Source organism: Zonotrichia albicollis, chromosome 22, assembly GCF_047830755.1.
Source record: "Zonotrichia albicollis isolate bZonAlb1 chromosome 22, bZonAlb1.hap1, whole genome shotgun sequence".
Classification (NCBI taxonomy): domain Eukaryota; kingdom Metazoa; phylum Chordata; class Aves; order Passeriformes; family Passerellidae; genus Zonotrichia; species Zonotrichia albicollis.
In genome coordinates, this window is record NC_133840.1 from 275,133 (window position 1) to 296,236 (window position 21,104).

Sequence of the window (21,104 nt, forward strand, 5' to 3'; positions counted from 1 at the left end):
TTTGTGTCCCACAGAACTCCTGAGAGCTGATGTGGAATTTCAGCTAAAAAGCCGTTCTGGTTCTTTGCAGCTCTGATGGACAGAGCCTCTACATTAATGAATACATCACCTAATAAAACCGTGGCGTGATCTGCATTCTTCAGTAAGTAAATGGACACCATCCGGAGGTCTCATAAACCAGTGAAGCTCCAGTGACTTTACTCCTACAGTTAATGAGTTGCTGGAATTAATTACAAATCTGGTTGATGATATTCATCTCTATATAGCTCTATTTAAAACTCTCCCCTCCAAAAGGTAAGCACGCACTTGCATTACTGCTGCAGAACAGAATTTGGAGCTGGCCATGGGGGACAGTGAGCAGAGCACAGGGCAGGAGCCCTGCCAGGGCAGGGAGAACACATTTCCAAAGCTGGAGTTTGTGATATGTTTGGATGAAGCATCACTTTCTGCTTCCCTGAAAACACAGCCTCCCTCAGGGCTGTGACCTGCTCCCCTCGGAATCCTGTGTCCATGAGGTTTATAGGACATTTGCTCTGTGGGCTAGTGTACTTACTCCATAAGGGCTTATCATAAGCTCCAGCATCTTGGTACACTGATAATTTTCCTTAAAAAGTGTCTGAAAGTGTGAATTTAATCTACTTATTTTTGATGTCCAGTGAAGCTTTAGACAGCAATTTAATCATTATTATTGGTACTGTACAGCTGCTCCCTAGAGGTGCTCAAACCATGTCAGAAAGGGAACCAACATAATGAGTCTGACAGAATTTCAGAGGGAGAGATTAAATTTAGGATAATGAGTTCTGCTGCATTTTTAATGTTATTGTAACAATTCACACCACTGCATCCTGTTCATCTCTGGACTCAAAACTAAAATGTCAATTGGGAATTAGGCTGTGCAGATACATTCTTTTTCAAGTCTTTTCCTCTTATAAAAGTTAAAAACAAGACAAAAGGAACACTACATCTCTTCTGAGATGGGGAGGAATAAATTCTGTCTGTGTAGGAGCTGGAGCAGCCTCTTCTTGTTTCTCTGAATCAGACACCAACTTACAGATTAACTTGAGCTTTGTGAACTCCACTGGTGGATTTTTAAACCTCAGTGGTGACTCCTGGGTTGCACCCTGGGTTGCAGTCCTGCATGTACTGGGGAGCAGTGCAAAGTGTGCCAAGTGCAAAGTGTGCCAAGTGCAAAGTGTGCAAAGTGCAAAGTGTGCAAAGTGTGTGTGCCCACGCAGCAGGAGCGCTCTGGCGGGGCAGCCTGGGGAGCTGCCTGCTCCCAGGGCAGAAGGCTGTTTTTCTACAGCCAGAGCTCCAAGCAGGGTTTGGGGCTCAGGAGAGCTGACAAAAGTCTTTTTCACTAGTGGAGTATTAGTTCTGGAATTTTTATCTCTCACCCTCTCTCCTGACAGGAGCAGCATCTTTGTTTGGTACTGAGAACAGTAACTCCCTTATCTTGGGAGTTGAACAATGTGATATAATTAATAAAAGTAATGACAATTCATTCACTGAATACCAATTAGTGTTCAGCTTTCTAAGGGAACGGAGATTGGAAATGGAAAACAGGTTGGATGATACCAGATAAAGAAATCATTTCTTTGATGTAAAGGACGTTAAGAAGGCGTTTCATTCATGACTGGATGAAAAATGAAGCAAGCTTTGTGGCAACTGTGAATATTTTCATCTGTCAGTGTGCATGCTTTAAAGGAGACGCGAGCATAGTCCCACACAAGTCCACAGTGCCCACGGCTTCCCTCATGGTGGGCTCTGCTCTGGGGCTGCCATCACTGGAACTGCATTTCTTCTGTTGGAGCTGCACTGGCTGAGAATGCTCGACACAGCTAATGGTTGCTTAATCTTTTGTGTATTTCTTTATGGTGTGCTGAAATGCCAGGGTGGAATCTGGAATGCCTCATTTATTAGCTCAGTATTAGGAAGAATAAGGATGCAATTAGGGTTTGAAAAAATTAGGTTAAATACCCATTTCCTGATACAGAGAGATTAGGGCTCCTCCTGTTTCATATTAGGAGGGCAGGCTGGACAGCAGCCCTATAATTGGTGCAAATGGCACAGCACATGCTTGGGAGCACCTCTAGAATCCAGCTTCAGCTCATCCAATTCCTGGAGAGCTGCAGTTGCACATCCTCATGCTTTCACTACATTCTGGATTGCTTTTGTCCTCTCCTCTCCTGTTTGGCTAAGTGTCATTTGCAATTCAGGTCTCTCCGGCTTCTTGACAAAAGGGTTCTTGACAAATCTCAATTGCTGCCTGTCCTGCTCCTCTGGTTCTTCTCCATCTCTTTTCCCAGTCTCTTACATATCCCTCAGAGCTGTTCCTGTTTGTTTTCTGATGCTCTGGCACACGAAGTGAACTCAGTGCTGTTGTGAGAGGGGCAGGCTGCTCCCCTGCAGAACCTTGAAAATGGGTTCAGGAGTCAGCAGCCATCACTTTGCAGCAAAAAACCATCCTCTGTGAATATCCATCGTATTTCCTCTGAAATGCTGGTAAGTTGGCACAGTGTTCTTGTACTGATGAAGTTCTGCAGTTTTATGATCCCCAGATAATTGGACTTCATAGTAAGACAAAGCCTTTGTCCCAGATAGCACTTTTAGAAAATACTTTTTTTTGAAATTACAATTATAAAAATACCCCTACTTTTCACTGTGTCCCCTGGCAAATAGAGCATGATGTTTAAATGCTCTTTGAAAAATATTCCTGAGATAAGATCATTAGTATATGAAAATGCTTTCTTAACAGAGGCAGCTTTTGTTGAAAAGCCTTCATAGATGGTGGATTGGGAGTAATTAAGTGAAATGCAATGACTCAAAATAACAAACAAGCTCTGCAGAGCTATTTATGAACACCCAGTCCTCCTGGGGAAGCCTAATTTGCCATGAGAACAGAGTCTGAGGTGTGCTCGTGGTCACGGCAGGCAGGAGGGACATTTCTGAGCTGCAGAACAGGTTCTGTACCCCACAGCAAACCCGTGCCAGGCTGGCAGCTCCCGCAGGGAGTCTGGGAGTTCAGTGGTCCCACATGCTCACTTGGATCCTGACTGCATGATTCCCCTTTGTCTCTCCTGTCAGCAGCTCCTGGGGACAGGGACCTTCATGAAGCTCTGGTTTTGCATGGGGCTGTTAATCCTAGTTGCTGATCTGAGCTCCTGTTGCCACTAACACTCCTATCTGCCTATCATCTCTATCTCTATCTCTATCTCTATCTCTATCTCTATCTCTATCTCTATCTCTATCTCTATCTCTATCTCTATCTCTACCTATTCTACCTATATCTCCTCTCTGTGTACCTCCCAATCCATTATGTTCTGTTCAATGCAAGTGGTGGAGGTTCTGCACCAAAGTGGAAAAACTAAATGAAGATGAGAAATATCCTTTCCAGTGCTTTATACTCAAAGTGAGTCTCCAGTGTGTGTGTTTGCCTCACCCTGTGGAGTGGTGTCCCAGGGACAGGCTGTCCTGTAGTGATTTTTAAAACCTCTTAGAAACACACAAAGATAAGAAGTTAATTTTCATGTCTCTCCTATGGCTGCTTTATAATTAATTTCTCTGAACCAGTTTGTTTTTCTGCTGCCAAACACTTCAACACGTATATGTAAATTATCAACATCTGAAGCCGTCTTTCCTTAGAAAGAATACAAGGCAATCATCAGATAAAAGTCATTACACATTCACAGCTATTCTGCTCCACTGATAATAAAATATTCTTAGGCAAAGGTGACCTTTTTACAATAGACTTATTAATGTCAGGACTTCAGAATTGTCTTTTCTCACTACAAGTCTTACCAAAAGCATTAAAAAGAGTGAAGTTTATGGACTTAAAGATGTGTCAAAACACAGCCATTAAGGACATTTTCACAGAATGCTATTTATATAACCCATTTTTTTGTATTTTATGTGGAAAATATTGAGATAATACAGACATTATTGACAGAACTTTGTATTCATGACTTCTTTTGACTTCTGATCATATTCTAGACAATCCAGATAGGATTTCTAGCCCTCACATTTATGGCCTTGGATATCTCCCTGGATTCAAGATAAAGTTATTCCCATACACATGAGAACATTAGCTCCTTCAAATGCAGAAACATTTTTATGTTGTTCTGAGTTTTTGCCCCCAGTGGTGGGTATATCCCTTAAAATCCAAACTATCCCAGAATTTCCATCTGCTTTTCCCAGTCTCCATCCCACCCAGCAGAGTTGGTGATGCTCATCCTCAAGCTGCTGTGCCAGCAAGATTCAGTCCCATGTGCCTCCACTTTGGTATCTCTCCAAAATCAATATTTTAAAGAAACTTAAATTATTCCTCCTACAGAAGTAATGATTCATGCAATGATAGCATCAATATTAATACAATAATCGAACTTTAAAGTCAGCTGCTAAGCAACCTGTCACGCTCACAGAGCAAACTGGGCTCAGACCAGAACAACTGGAACTGGAGAAAACTTAATGTGAAAAAGAAAATACTAAAGGAGGGAAAATGTAAGTCGAGTACCAGATTTTGCAGAGCCACTGTCTGGGCCGGGGTGGAGATGGAGAGCTGCCTCTCTTTTGCTGTGTTTTCTTTGGGATGTTCCCGTCCTGCCTGGTTTTTTTGGGGTGTTCCCATCCAGGCTGCAGCTCAGCCCCAGCACTGCAGGCTCTGAGCTGGCCCCGCTCCCCAGGCACTTCCACTCTGCTCACCTTCTGTGCAAATAAAGAATCAAGAGGAAATAGGTACAGGAAAAAATCTTATTCTCTTGCTTTTTTCTTCCCGCACACTTCTGAAGATCCATTTGGTGTTTTCCTTCTGGCAAACTATTTAGTAGAGCAATTGCAGAGAGCTCTGTTTCTGCCCTCTGAAGGTTATCTAATGGCTTTCAGTATGGCCAGTTTAGGATGTGTCTTGATGTGCAGGGAGCTGGGATTAACAGAATAGAGGGAAATTACTTATTCCAATAGCTTTTTAAATAAAAAAGCAAGTTGGTTTAAAAGAGCAAAGGCCATGCCAAGTATTTCCATTATACTGGTTTTTTCATTATCTTGAGGAGCCTGGAGAAGTCTCTGGGAAATGAGATTCCGTTTGGTAGAAGATGCAAGTGCAGGTTGGGAAAGAGTATCGGAGCCAGCTGGTGCAGAAGGAAAAGAGAAAAGAGGTCATTCATTATGATTTTTTTCCTCATAGTTGCCAGCAAAACAGAGGAAGAAACATGTCCTCCGGGATATCCCAGCTGGCAAGAACATCCTTAAAGGCTGAATTCCAACCACACCAGCAACAGAAAAAAATAATTTAATGAACCCTGGAGACCTGCATTTTTGTGGATTCACCAGAGTATTGGTGAGCACGCTGCTTGTTTTAATCTCTAGAGTTGCATGGTGATGTATAAAGCAGAAGAAAAATAGGATCTCAACTCTAGGAACAGACCCAAATTGCTGTTGTTTTTGTGTTTCAAGGCTCAGGCGTATTTCTTTGCCCTTTCTCTCTCCTTTGCTGTGTTTTTATCCTCCTAAAAAACACTTCTGCCTGTTGGCCCTGCATGGTCCCTGCACTGAGCAAGCCTGGCCATGGAGGGACACCTGGCAGGTCTGGCACGGGCAGCAGAATGTTTTTTTCCTTTCTCAAACATCAACTACCTCACTTTCCACTGACTGTAACTTCCTTCTTGTCTTTTTAATTAGCTCACCTAACGCATTGGCTGCAAATGGCAACCCAGGCTGCTCTTCCTGCTTTTTACACGTCAATACATCATCCACTGTGACTGATAATTTTTGCAGCCCCAGCTGTGCCCCTCCTTGCCTTTCCAGTCCCTCCCTGAGTTTGGAGCTGCTGGATGGAAGCAGCAGCCCTGGCAGCCGGGCCATCAGCTCGTGCTCAGCACCAGACACACGCTGAGCTGGACCCCAACCTGTGCAAGTCCATTTCTGGGTCAAGAGTTGTAAGAGCTCTCTCTGGCACCTGTTTGCACAAAAGGCACTTCAGGCAAGTCTTTGTCACTCTTGTGAGTCTACTGGTGCTCCTGCTCCACAAAAGAAAGGGTTTTGATTAAAGCAAGCACAAGAGTAAGCCAGGGATTTTTAATTGTAGGGACTATTGACATAGTCTTCTGAACACAGAGGGCAAATTAGCCGTGGGAAATAACTTTGATTGTTGCCTCCATTATTTGTCCTTAATCCTAATTCAGTAACTTCAGACAGGTATAAAACTCTCTCTTTGCAAGCAAATGATACTTCTTTTCAGCCCTTCCTGCTGAGGGTTTGGGTTGTTCTTGCCAACATGATTTTTGGAAGTGGTCTTCTGCACCTTTTCTGTCAAACAGTGCATTTTTCATGGTTCCAGTTTTTCTGCAGCTATTTAGTTTTCCTTTGATGGAAGTAGAAATAATACCTAAATAATCACGTTGATTTTTATTTGAGGCAGCTGTGCTGGGACAGAACCTATTGTTCAGATCCGTTACCTTTTACACAAGAGAGATAAATTAATTACAGGGCTTTCCCCTGACATCCAGGCTCTTGCCTGCAAATGTTCACATAAAAGATGAATGACAATGAGGTTCTCATTACAGCTTGATGAATTAGCCTTTCACTTCAGTTCCAGGAAAGTCTACTTCATGGTCAACACTCTTGTTTAGGCCCTGCTGTGTTTTTTCTCTCATTGAATACAATTCGTGCAGCTGCTGTCAAACCACCTTTGTTGGAGCAATCCATTATTTTGCACTGCCCTTTAGAATTCTTCACTTTTCCAGGGAATTTGCCTCAGTGGTTTGCCAGTTAGTCAGCAACAGCATCTTCCAAATTTTCCTTTGTGCACATCACACACCTGGGGCTGCAGGAAGAAGTGGCAGCTTTGTGTAAAACAGCAAAAGGACCAGGAGAGCATCCCCTCCTCAGTTCAGGGATGATCCTTGTGCTCAGGGTAAGCCAAGCTGCACAGTCTGATGTTCTCAGCCTACTGCCACCTTTTCCTTGTGTGTCCACACAATGATCTTGTTGGCATGTAACACACATGTTTATATTTAGTTTAAACTGGAATATAAATGGGGCAGGAGGGAAATGTGCAGAGGTGTTTGCCAGGAGTTGCACACACGTGGATTCATTTCCAGTTTGTGAGAGGGTGGCACAAATGATGATGGACCTCCCTTGTGTCCCCCACATCCAGCAATGCCCAGAGCAGGGACGCCCTGTGTCCAAGGGCATGAGGGCCATTTTGCCTGCCCGTTCTGCTCTGAGAGGCCAAATGGAATACCTGAGTAATTTGAAAGCTGTTGTCTACACAAAGCAAAGTCAAAAGACTCACCCTTGCCAGGTGCTATTTCACAAAGAAAGAACATTTTTTTTTCTTGCTCACAGTTCTTGGCAGTTTATCATGTTCCTTTACTTGTATCTTTAAGTGTCAACACCTTGATCGATTTTATTACACCTGCCTGTGGTCAGAATATTACTAATGGTGGCTCTGGTTGGTGTCTGGGAACAGGAATAAGTCATTAGTAATGACTGTAAGTGAAAACATCAAAATATTGGTAGAAGAATAATTGCAGTAGTGTGAAGTTATCATTATTGAGATGGCAATAATTATCTTTATATCTTTTCCTAAAGCTTCCCAGACCACACTGACTTTTCTGGCTTCTCCCAGGTTTAACAGGTTTGGGTGCATTTGGAAGTGCTATCCCAGGTGGATGCCGAGGCAGAGGGATGGGCACAGTCACCCAGTGACCTGGCACTGGGTAGCAGTGCCTGTTCCCCCTGCCCCTGTGCCACTCCCCCTCTTGAGCAGGACAGGAGGTGAGTGCCAGCCAGCACTTCTGCAGGAATTGTCCTCAGCTCCCGCACAATTCTGTGTCCTGGCGTGCCACTGCTGCTCCAGAGCTCTCGCATACATGAGAGCCCGGGAGGGACTCTTCTCCTCGCAGTTTGCTGCTGGAATAGGAAAATACCCTGGGAATTTTGTCTGCTCTGTCTGCCAGCTCTTCAAGGAAAATTCTGATCTCTCCAACCATGAAATAAAATCGAGCAAAATATCACTGAGCCATATGGACACCAAGCAGCATAACACCCCTGTGGAAAGTCCTCCCTGCTGTCTCTGGTGCTGATTATCAACGCAGCTTAGAGAAAAGCTGAGATTTTTAATGCCCCAAGCGTGATGCACTCCCCTGACCTTGGGAATTATTTTTATTGCTATTTTGGCTGGCTCTGTCCCTGGCAGGTTGCTGGACTATAAGCAGATGCAAGAGAAATAGTGGAGATAGCTAATTTCAAAGGTACACAGAGTCCTTCCACAGCACATGGGAAACATGCTTAATGTTTGGAAATCTTCTTGTGGCATAGGTTGAATTTGGAACTGCAAATGGAACAGCAGAAATTCCTTCAGTTATCTGTTCTGACAGAAATTATACTAATGTCTGTATTTACATTGTTCTGTGGTATCTGTGCTCCTGCTGCCTGGATTCTCTGGGGTTTTTTCCCAGCAGCAGTGGTGGACAGAGTGTTTTGGCCAGGGGAGCACACAGCTGAGCTGCGGCTGCTCGCCCTGGAACGCTCACTCCCTGGGCTGCAGAAGCAAGCCATGCACTTTATTGAAGGTTGCTTTGCCTCCAGGCCCTTACGCTTCTTTATTTCCCCTTAAATGGATGTTTCCCCAAAGACAATCTTTTTAAAGCAGTTCAAACAGGTTTCCAATTACTTTTCAACATTAGTCTTCTGTTCTAAAAATCTCAATCTCAACATCAAGTCCATTTTGAGAACTTGGGAAATAGTGTTTTCTATCTGTTCTATTTTTGCAAGATGAGCATTTTAACAAAGAGCTTCCCTCTCTCCTCTCTCCACTTAGAAAACCTCAGTGAATTGAAAAGAGGACCAGTCTCTCTGCTCTAATAACAAGATGTTGTTACCTCTCCCAGTTCAAGCTCTGGATACTTGCTGACAAATGACCTCATGTGAGAGAAGACTCAAATATTTTGGGTGAGGAAGACATTTAAACACAGAAACTTCAGAGAAGTGCCTCACATGGAGCAGGTCCTTAACCTGTGCTTATGCTAAGTAGTATCCAGACGACATTTAAGCAGGTTTTCTGAAATCAAGGCTCACAGAGCAGGTATGACCCAGACCTGTGTTAACACTTGGGTGTCAGCCAGGCTGTGAGGTGGGATAGTAACTTATTTCCCATTGTTTTAAATCCTGAAACAATCTAAGAGTAAAACAGATTACTGAATAGTTGTTACATTTGGGACTGTAGCGTGGTTGTTTATTTGCAGATCCTACATAATTGAGGTTCAGTGGTACCAGTGTTAGTTAGAGGTCGGTTTTGGCAATTGCTACAGAAGTGTTTCTCTTCCCACCTGGACATGGAATGAAATCAGCTCCATATCACTCCAACAGCCCATCTTGACAAAGTAATCATAATTCTCATGCAGAATATTCAAATAATTCCCTGAAGTGCAATGTAAGGAAAAAGAAAACAAAAGATAATTATAATTTGCTGTTGTATTTCTCACAAATTGGGAGTTGAGCTACCCTTCAAAGCCCTGTTTTGATGTGCAAGTGTTGCCCTCAGGAGGGTGCAGACACTAGCACAGTGCAGCTGTAAGACAGAGGCCCTTGTTCAGGTGCATGCCAGTGGCCACAAGCCCCAGGAGCTCATTGGGGATCACTGGCTGAAGGACACATCCCCTCTGGGTCCTCACCCTGTTTTTTGGAACTTGTTTCATGGTTAGTATTTGCAAAGCTTCTGATTTCATTGTTTAATGTAATTTTATTCAGTAAAGCTTCCTCATTGCATAAAGGTCTTGGTATTTAATATTTAATAGCATAAATCCCACGTGAGTCTCAGGCAGAGGATAAAAATTACATTTTAAATTAATGTGCAGTCAATGCCTGCTGCTCTTTCTGCATTTAAAGGCCAATGGCCATTTCAAGCCCAGCACCACCTTGCAAGGGCAATGCCTGTGTTCTCTGCCAAAGTGGCCAGTCCCCATCACAGGACGTGTAGCATTCCCCTGTACAGGCGCTGTCACTTGTGTGCATCTGGGAGCCCTGTGCTCCATGGCCATTTCAGGATGGACACCTGGGATTCATCCACGCAATCTTGTCACTCCATCAGTCTGGGAGCTTGTGGCATAGGGTGCTGCGTGGCCTCGGGGGTCCGTGGTGCTGCGCTCGCTGGCACCAGCACGGGACAGCCCGGGACACGCAGCCCTGCGGTCCAAACAACCCGTACCCCACATCTGTGGTGGTCATCAGCAGGTGCTGGCTTCTGCAGGAAAGGGGTTTGGGCCAGACTTTGCAAGGATGCAGCATGTAGCACATACCTGGAATTCCACATTTGTTTACATGTTTGGTTATTTACACTGCTGCTTTCGTAGTGATAATTTCTTACTTTGTCTTTTATGACTTCTAGCATTTCCTTTTTCCTTCTTCTGGGAGAAGGTTTGAGATGGAAATCTGCACCTAAATTTTTTGCTCTTGAGACATAGCAGCCAAAAACATGTTCAACTTGTCAGATGGTTTATAGACCCACCCCACAACCAGCCATACACATTGTCCCTGCAATGTAATGTCCTATTGCCTCACTGAAATTTATATATATATATATACACACATATATAACATTTCAGATTATGTAATGTCACCATCTGCTGCTTTACATAAACAGTGCTCAGCTTCCATCTCTGCTGCTTCATGCAATTGTGTCCCCAGCCAAGCCACTGGGGTAGGGGATGGAGGAAGTGCTCTGTTTGCTCTCCTCTAACTGAGTACCCCTCCCTTCACTAGGGCAGAGCTGGGGAGCTTGCAGTCATAAACACTACACATTGCAGCAGTGCCCATTTGTTTTCTGCTTACTGTCCTTATTCTTCCATATGCAAACCAGGCAGCTTAAGTTTACTTTGATGGGCAAAGTTGCTGCAGGGTCAAATGGAAAGAAGAGATTGGCAGGAAAGGAGCAAATCCTCCTTAAATGAAAGTGTCTGCAGTAATTAGCAAATGTTGCAAAAATGAGCTGATAAACAAGCAAAAGGTAAGAAGGGAAAGGTAAGCTTCAGGGCAATTAATTAAGATGGTAAATAAAAAGAGACCCAACATTTTTGCATGAATTTAACAGATGGGAGGGTACACTGGGGGCATGGTATTTGTTCAAGCAGTGAGAAAAAGCTGGAAATACAGGGATTTGGGACCATTTTTAAAGGAACTGGCTTGTTTTCCAGGAATAAGCCTCAAGGAAAGCAAGACAACATTTAATTTCTTTGCCTACATTTGTATCTGTGCTGTTCATGAAGTCCAAAGAAATGGAAGTTCCTGTGCAAATGGAAGTGCCCGTCCCCCCTCGGGGTCCCTTCCTAGGCACCCTCAGCCCCAGCAGAGCCAAGTGCTGGTGCTGGTGCCTGGACCCCCTCGGCACCACAGAAGCGTGGGAAGCCTCTGAGGGCCAAGCCCAAGCCCTGGAATGGGCTGGGTCATCCTGCCCAGCTGTCCGCCCCTCGGTGGCTCAGGGAGGCACGCCCGGAGGGGAGGGATCAGTGGGTGCATAAATGCAAGGGGGTGACTCCCCCTCTTACCTGGTCTCCATCTGCCCTCAGGTTCTGTAGCAGGCTGAGACTGCACAAGGGATCTGGGTAAGTGGAATCTGGCTGGTGAAGGGGGGGCCATCATCGCCCTAAAGCTCTTCTGAGGACTCCTAAAAGACTCAGCTCTGAACTCCAGAGCTTTCTTGCTCTTAACCCTGGGAGAAGTCATACTTTAATGACTACGTTATCACCCCAGTTTATTTTTTTTATGACTGAAGCACGCTTGACTCTTTGGGGTGGGCAGCTTTGTAACAGTTAGTGTTAAGGGATTTGGGGCAAAAGGATTGGGATTGCTCCACAGAGGCAGAGCTGCATTCTGTATTTCAATTTTTGGTGGGTTTATTTCTGATGAAGAGCAAGGGAGTGATGTATGTTATGAGGAGGCGATCAATTACCTGGCATGTCTGGAGCACTGAGGATTTTATCACATCAGGATGATGGTGATTGATTTTTTTTTTTTCTTTTTTTTCAGGTCTGCAGCAGAGCAGCAATCTGTGGATGCCTGATTGCAGCTGACAGGTAAGTTGTGGAGCCAGCTCACCAGTGACTGTGACAGGCCTCCCTATCTCATGTCCCCGCTTCTTTTCAGACTGTAATGGCTTGATGAAGACATGCTGTCAGGGTGATAGAGATCCAGAGATTATTAAATGAGGACACCTTCGACTTGCTAAATTGCTTTAATCTTGCAGGAGGCTCTATTAGCTCCTATTGGTCCCACTTTGAAGGGGTTAGAGAAAAAAGCAAAGGGGATGGGCTGCAAAAATGCAGCAGTGTTTGCTCTCCTGAAAAGCAGAGCCCAGGAAGAAAAGTGGGAATTGCACCTGGCTTTGCCTGCCTTGCTGGCACCATGCTGTGCAGAGGATGGATTTAATTTATCCCAGCAGGTGTTGGGTGCAGAGGGCTGTTACTGGCTCTGGGGGGGTTGGGAAGCGCAGCACACTTGGTGTCTTGCCCCTTGCTGGCCTTGGAAAGGATGGAGAAGTTATTCTGTGTCAGGCCATCTTGCCTGGACCTGGTTGTGTGGGCTCCATCCTGCTCCAAGGCAGGAGAGGGTTGTGGCATGGGGGCTGGAGTTTTTATCCAGACCTTGAGCATCTGTTTCTCTGGAAATGAGGCTGCAGTTGCAATTTGTATAAAATCACTCTTTGCCAAAAGAAATGATGGGGCTGTTTTGATCTAATTCCAGAGTTGTTCCATTATTTTTGCTGTGACTGTGTGACATGAAATCCTTTGTACTCCATTTCTGATCACCTGTAGCATGAAGAGGGATGGAGGCAGGAAATAGTGAAAGGAGCCCAAATGAGGCAGTGAAAAGGGAATGAAACCAAACAGAAAGGAAAAGGTCTGTTCGAGGTGCAATCATTGGAGAAATGCTGCTATCCTCAGATGACATGCACTGTAGATGGGAAGGCATACACCTGAATTCCCAAAGCGAGGCAGACAATAGTCTGTGAGTGTCAGTGAGTTATTGCATTTGTTGGCTGTTACTGAATTAAATTCTCTGTTGGTTGGATGTCACTGCAGAGAGGGTGGCAGTCAGAGCTCTGGTTGGATTGTGGATGTCTAAGACTACATTGAAAAATGTGCTGGTGGAGAGGAATTTCTCCTTGTCGGGTAGGTCAGGCTGTAGACTGTTTGCCCAGAAATGGTCCCAGCTCCAAGGCCTGTGAGTATTTTAGGGTAAATGCTTTCAGGTGACTGAACTTCTCAGTGTGGGTTAAAAGTAGCAGCTGAGCAGAAAGAACTATTCCATGTAGTCTCATCTCCCTTCCTCTTCCCTAGTATCTATACAATTTTAAAAACCCTAAACAAAACAAGCCAAAGCCAAAATAATGAAAAACAAACAAAGCACCTACTCACCACTGAATAACCTCTGACAAGATTGGCATTAACAAAGCTGGATTTTTTAAAGACCACCTTTGCAATGAAATGAGCTGATTACCAGTAGGAAGAAACTTAGTTTATTATCTGATTTTTAAAAGCCTGAATAATTTTAGCCATTGGCTTTATCAGGCAAAATGATGATTTCAATTATTATCTTTAATAACTCTGTAGGAAATATTTCAAGTTCTTTTCCATGAATCCTACTTCAAATGCACCTTCAGAGATAAAAGCACCAAACTTAGCCCAATGAATAACTGATAAAGCAGAAATATCACTGCCTTGCCTCAAGAACATCACAGCTCTGAGTTCATCTCGTGCATGTAATCAGGGTCTGTGCTCTCCCTGGCCTCTATTGGCGGCAAAGCTCTTTTATGATATTCTGTCATTTATGACAGCTCCTCCAGAGAGTTCATTAGGGTGAACATTAATGTGGCTGAATCCAGGAAACTGCTTTTCCTGACATAATGCCAACATCTATTACAATGCTGTGCGGTGCAGGGGGGAGCATTATGGTTGTTTAATGTGCGTGTGTGTGTTGCAAATGGCATCACTTTTTAACTCTCTCTGTAAAGCAGTGTCTGTTTTCTGGATTGCCACCACTATAAATACATGTAATGGGGAGCCTGAGCAGCTGTTGTGTTCAGCAGTTGTCTGTGATGATTATGAATTCATGGTTGTGGCTCCCAGGACTAGAGAGCCACAATTAATCTGTACTATGATTCAGACCATCAATGTGAGTGCTGGTGTTTCCCCTGCTCTATTGGTATTTCTTAGAGTTCCTCATATAAAAAAAATCTGTATTAGGAATTGAGGCAAAGGAAAGCAGCAATGGCAAAGAACAAGCCAGTGGTTTTCCCTTCTTCCATCTATGTCCACACAGCTGTGTTGTGCAGGTGCAGCTCCTGAGTCTGAAGCTGGGTCACTTGTTTCCAGCTTAGCCGTGGTGGCATGTAGGTAGGATGGATGTTGTGGACTCGCTGGTCCCATGAAGTGCAGACCATGCGTGTGCTTGGTTTTAAAAGAAAAACAAGAAAAAGCAAAACTAAAATCTCCGAGTCCACCAAAGAAAACAGTGTTTATGACAGCAGGAGAAACATGGCTGAGGATTATCATTCTTTGCATGCTTGGCTCAGATGGAGAACACTGTAGCTGTAAACTACCTCATGCTTTTTCCCACAGCCTTATTCTAATCTCCTTTCTGGGTTAATTCCCAGGTAAGAGAGCTGTGCCATTCCATTTTTAATTGTTTTCAGCTCAGTCTCCTGATTGCCAGTGCAGAGCTGGCAGGGCTGCCAGGACATGCTGTAACGTGTCCTGTACAAGCATCTTATCTGGTCAGAGCTGCCATGGGTACTCAGGAGGCTGCAGGGACACGGGCATTCATCTCAGTCAGCTGTGATGAGCCACAGCTGCAGTGGATCCAAACTGGCTTCATCTCTGGGCTGCCTGCCCCCTGGGCTGGGATGGACAGGTCCGAGTGGAAGACTTGGCTGAAAAGCAGGAGAATAACTCTGGGGAAGGAATTCAGGGCTGGTGAATTGCTGCACTCAGCATGAGATGAGCCTGGGAGTCCCAGTAGCCTTGTGGGAGGTAGGAAACCCCAGGAATGTCCATTTGAGGTTAATTAAGTTCACATCAAAGTAGCAGCACATCAGGATCCGCTAAAGGCTGCTGAGAAGCTGGGGTCCTGGTACTTGTGTGGGAGTAGGAGACTGAGAACAGCAAGTCCTGTGGGACTGACCAAGAGATGGGGCTGGGATGTGGGACCGGCAGAGAAAACCTCCCAGTGAACCCAGAGCAGGCTCTTTCCTGGCCAAGCCCAGGGAGCACACAGCTTCTCTGGACAATCCCTGCTTCGAAGGGGCTGTGGCCTCAAGGGAGGCAGAGCAGCTGGGAAGTGGGAGCGGTAATAGATGGGGAAGTGATAACTCAAGGGAGCATGAGGAAGTCCTGTGCCTGCTCCTGCCCCACGCCAGTGCTGCCCAGAGCTGGGCTGAGGGCACAACGTGGTGTGTCCCTGTGTTGGACCGGAAAGGAAACCCAAGGAACAGCCCTCGGTCCTGTGGCAGCCCGGGGAGGGGACAGGGGCAGGGACAGCCCTCGGTCCTGTGGCAGCCCGGGGAGGGGACAGACACAGGGACAGCCCTCGGTCCTGTGGCAGCCCGGAGAGGGGACAGACACAGGGACAGCCCTCGGTCCTGTGGCAGCCCGGGGAGGGGACAGACACAGGGACAGGCACAGCCCTCGGTCCCTGCCAGCCCGGCGGGCACAGGGGCAGGCACAGGCACAGGCCTGGGCGCAGCGCTCCCATCGGGCTGCGAGCGGAGCCGCTGCTCCCTGCCCTGCTGTCCTGGAGGGCTGCTGGAACAGGGCTGAGGAGAGGCAGAGAGGAAAAACACCAGAATAAAGAAACCCGATCAGTTAATTGGTGGAATTCTCTTTCTCTGGTTGACTGTATTCATTCTGACAGGAGCCTCTCCTCCTTCCCTGGAGTGCTCTGGCAAGTGAGACTTGCAAATAAAGCAAAGGATCTGCTGAATGCACAGCCATGCATAATTTAGGAGTGCTGGAGCCTTCTGCGCATCTCATCACAAAATGGCATTCAGTAAGTGCTAACACAACTTCTTTGTGGATAGGCATTTCTGTGAATTTCTTGTTTTTCAGTCAGATTTGGACATCAGACCCCTGCCAGGAATTAAAAATTGACCATCAGGAAGTACTGTAGCAGGGCTAACGCCTAACTGACACATTTGTTCGTGTGTGCCCACAGTCAAAATAAAGAAATGATTGTGGATCCTTGAGTGGGTTGGCTTTGAAGGATAGTATGAATAAATGATGGAAGACTACATTTTCCTTGAATTCACACTTTTCACCCATAAGTCATAAAAACAAATTTGATGCTAGAGAAAATAGCTGGAAGGGGAAACAAGGACATCTCTTTCATTCTAAGGGTGTGGAGAGAAAGTGTTTCATGTCTCTGGACCAGGTGCGTGAGAGGAAAGAGCTGTAACTCTTTAACTTATGTGTATCTGTTCCCATCAGGTAGATGTTTCATGCAGGGAGAAGGACCAAAGAAATAATTAAGACCAGTGTTGATATTTACTTGGACTAATAGAATGTTGTGCAGCATCACCTGAATGAAAATCAAATTTGTGATTAGTAGGTGGTTCATCCTGTTCTAACAGTGTACAATGATTAATTCTTCTTTTTCATGCCACAAATAGTAATTAAAGAGAAATATTACATAGCTGCACCTGGTTTTCATTATGCAGTTGCAACAGTGTGTAAACCAGATCTTTTATTGATGAGAACAGCCATAAGTTTGAAAACTGAGGGACGAGCATGAAAACCCCTCTGAGGCTCCCTAGAGACATGTGAGAAATCTGAAATTATTAAAATATATGGTGGCACATCCTGATTACTGACAGCTCCTGCTGCGGCTGTGGGCCCTCATTCCTCTTTGACTTCCAGCTTTTCTAAGGATTCCAGCTTGCTTGGTTCTCCTCCTTCCCTTGGTAAATCTGCTATGCCAGGGGAGCCCTGTGCCGTGCCTGGACAGTGAGACCCAGCTGACGGACTGTCCTGCTGCAGGGGCAGTTTGCTGGTCTCTGTTCAGCAGCATCCCCTCAGCCCCATCCCTGTTGGGTGGTGGGCAGTCTAAAACCCACTTACCTGCACAGCCCCTGAATCACAAGGCTTTATTCTACTGCAGTTTTTATAAACCATTATTGTGTATCTGATATTAAAGCTGAGTGTTTACACCTGGTATTTGAGCCCCAGAGAGGGAGGGAGTATATTTGTATGTCTGGTTGATATATTTTTGGTGTTTGCTCAGTCCCTGTGGGCAAGGACATTCACCATCACTCAGTGGCCATCATCTACTGCCATTCTCTCTTTAGGTGTGCATATGTATTTACTGATATTGATTAATATTTATTTCTCGTAAATAATACATCACTGTGGTTTTGTGTGTGCCATTGCAAACTGCAGGAACACAAAGGGTAATGAATGTGGTGGTAAAGCTGCTCCATCCCTGCAGAGCTGCCCCAGGGCTGGAGGCTGGTTCCTGCCCTCACATCAGCATCCCTGCCCACCAAGTTCTGGGCTCCAGCCCCACCAAGCAGCCCCTGCTGGTGTCTGTGCCCTGCTGCTGCTGCCCACTTTAGCCGGAAAAACTCTCTCCTCTCCCGAACTGGAGCCAGCCAGGAGGGAATGTGGCAGCAGCTCCCTACATCAGCTGACGGTGCCCTGTGCCAGGCTACAGGGGCAGCAGGGATAGAGTTCTGTCACTGCACACACTCCTGGTGCCTTGCTAGTGCTGTGCCCTGCTGGCACACGGGGACAGAGAGCCAGGGCTGCCAGCACCGTGCTGGCAGCTACGGCTTCTCTGAGGAACTCGAGTTATTCACATCAGTACCTTTTTGCCCAGTAAAATGGGCAGATTCTCCCCAGACCTCACTGCCCCATTGTGCCAACCACAGCATGAGTAAACAAGATAAAAGCTCAGCCCCTGGGCCCAGGTTCAGTCAGCTCTGATGGGAAGGAAGGAGGAAAACAACACTGAGAGGTGAGCACATCAGCAGCTCCTCCGACGGGAAAAGTAGGTTATTCTGAAGCAACAAACAGGAGAAACATAAAACAAATAAACAAAAGAAGGAGAAAAGGAAGATGGGATTTGGACAGAGCTGATTTATCGAATTCCAGCTGGACAGTGATACCAATTCTGGTAGCATGCTGCAGTGCATTTGGCACTGTCCCCCAGTGTGGGGATAGGGACCAACCCCACTCTCCCCAGTGAGTAGCTATGTGTGCCCAACTAGGCAATTCTGGAGAAAACTGGTTGTTCCCAATGGGCTTTCAGGGAGCCCGTGTCCTTGTGCTCACAGAATCCTAGGCATCCCTGGGAGTCCTCATCTGAGTGAATATTTGCCAGCAAGCCCCAGCCAGTCAAGTGCAGACCAGTGCTCTACCCTGCTGGTTGCTGTTGCTGTGCAGACTTTGGTTTTTGTTGGAAAAGGCTAATACCAGAATGGTTTGCTTTAGGAAAAAACATTCCTGATAAATGGGACTGTTCTGCTTTGAGTAACACGGTGGTGTTGGGGTCACAGCTGGAGCCTCTCATCATAGCAGGGGGAAGGCTGACCTTGCTGTAGCATAGCAGCCTTGCAAGCAGTTTCTTTTTTCCTCCCCTTTCCTTTGGTGGGGATACAAAAGGATGGAGGGTTCTGTGCCCTGGGGAGTTCTGGTTTGGCCCGTACCCTAATCCTACTGATCTGTTCTTAAGCGTGTGCTTTGATGATCAAAAGGCAGTTCAAATAGCAAACAGAACTTTGCTACCCCAGGTCTCCAAATGCTTTTTAAAGAGGCAGGAACATGTGTGATGCTTACAGCTTGGGTTCAGGGAGCTGGCTGGTGTGGGAAGTCACTGTGCACACGTGAGGCAGGATGGGCACCGAGGGTGTCTGTGCATGAGAATGCCTTCTGCATAGCCAGGAATGGGTTTTGCAACACAGAGTGGTTCTTCCAGGCACAACCTGGGTATTGCTAATATGTAATTATATGCAGAGGACTGTATGTCCCTGCTTTTGGAAACTTGTGTAGTTCCTGTTCTTGGAAGCACCTATAAAGTCAATATGTTATTGATATCACTGCCTGGTTTGTCACGCGGAGTTATCTGCCACCCCAATGGGGCAGGGAGCTACTTTCGCAATGATTTTTGGTGCTCCATCAAAGTTTGTAGCTCTGAGTCAGTTTGTGTCAGCTGAGTATCATCTTTTACAGATGATTTGCAGCAGTGACTGTTTTCTGCAAAACAATTATTTCATTAAAATCCATCAGTTCCACCCTCCTGGTACTTTGGTCAGCCCCAGAGCTGACCAAAGCCAGGCTAATACCTCTGTTCCTGGCATCTCTGTGGGAGTGCCAGTGCCAGCACAGCTCAGGGATGGCCTCAGACAAGCATCTTGGTGGGGCAGGGAGAAGCTCAGCAAGCCTGGGTTGCCTGTAGGCATATGGGCTCCCATCTCTGCTGTCCCTCTTTTGGACAGAGCACTTACCCCTTCCCACCCCACCCAGGCTTTCTCTTGGTTATGGGTGATGGATCCTGGATTTCTACTTAGTTTAGTGCCCACTAGTTTTCTGGATTTGTCCTTGTACATTTGTCTTATTTTTAGTTATCCTTGGTGACCTGACCCAGTTTCTGCTCTCGTGTATTTACTCCCTATGGCAAACCCCAGAGTCTGCAAGACATCAAAGATGGTACATATCCTCTTCCAAATTTGTTGTGAAATGATTACCTGGAGGCAAATGATAATTTCCTAAGACTGCAAAAAATTGAGAAAAACCCTGTTTCAGATGTCAGCAGCCTCAGCTCTGCAGTAACTGGTGTCTTTGGCCACTCTGCATAAGCTCCCAATGGTTTCTGCCCCCCTTGTTTTTCTGAGCCACTGGCCAATAGTCACAGCTTTGGCAGCTGTGTGATGCTCCAGCTTTGTCCCTGCACCATGGCCGTGGAGAGCTGTTCTAGGAGGGGTGACACAGAGCCCTCGGTGCCTTGCCCAGTGTGGGGAGTGTTTTAAGGCCTGAGTCCAGGGGGCAATGTTAAGAGTCAAATGAGTAAGAGAAAATTTTATGCCAGTGGGAGTCTCTTATGTATCTGATGTTATTTAGGAAAATATGCAGGGAGAGATTCTCTGTCTTTAAATAGACTTGCATATTTTATCTATCAAGAGAGCAAGTCTGGTGTGTCAGAATATGTAAATACGTTGAGTAGCTCTGAGACTGGCAAAAGAGCCAATATTAAAAAAAACCAGATTTGAATCTCTGGCTGTCTTATATCCTCTGCTGTAGATGCCTACCTCCTTAGGAAATAAAAGATATTGTTTAACACACTCTGAGCTGTCACAGTTAAGTTCGATACCTCCGGTGTCTGGTGCTCCTGAATGTAATTGGGATGCTGTACATTTTCCTAGTCATTACTTGGGAATGATGCTCTACAAAGTCATGATAAAATCAATTGGAAAGCTGACTTCTTGCAACTTCCATGGCTTCTTTCCTTTTCTTGGAAATTGAAGTATTTTCCTGCAAGAAAATTGCATTGACTGAATCCCTGTGCTTCCCTGTTATGTCTTGCTTTCTGGATTTGTAGCTGCTCCATCTTATCGGAGTGGAGATTTCATTAGGGAACTTTGGAGAGTTTTTCTTTTAATTAAAGGAGGTATTATACCTCCTTGGTCAAACTACAGCTGCTAATTCCCAGCTGTCATTGTGGCATTTGTTTAATTAAGAACAAAATTATCTGCATGACTGGAGAACCATGAGACAGATTTTTGAACATTTACAGGGTAGGATCTGTTGCTGGGGTAAATCAGCTCTGTTTCAGGTCCATGGCAGAAAAGCACATTCTACTGATGGGGGACAGATTGAGTAGCAGGAGAGGGGAAGAACAATCCCACCTCTTCCTTGGCTCTGAGCTGGCAGTAGTTAGGCATTGCTACCCATGCAGATACAGATGCCTTCTACCAGACCTCTGTTCAAGATGCACCCTTCACTTGCTCCCATTCTTCAAGGCAAAATTTTTGAAGGAAGAAATCCCTGCAAAACCCCAAACAAACCCCCAGAGGTGGATGGGTGGGTGCTGCTGGGGGGTGGCCCAGGCAGCTCCTTGTGCTC

General features: G+C 45.7%; 1 long non-coding RNA gene across 2 annotated transcripts in view; it reads left to right on the plus strand.

Moving 5' to 3' along the window:
* The window catches only part of LOC106629652 (uncharacterized), a 62,526-nt gene that overhangs the window by 6,746 nt on the left and 34,676 nt on the right, over positions 1–21,104 (plus strand). The window contains exons 2-5 of one of the 2 annotated variants that reach the window (XR_012583542.1): positions 15–2,502; positions 5,180–5,332; positions 8,819–11,597; positions 12,022–12,068. This is a non-coding gene — a long non-coding RNA (uncharacterized LOC106629652). Of the gene's footprint in view, positions 1–14; positions 2,503–5,179; positions 5,333–8,818; positions 11,598–12,021; positions 12,069–15,704; positions 16,039–21,104 lie in introns of those variants that run through there. The other variant, XR_012583543.1, reaches the window with a different exon arrangement.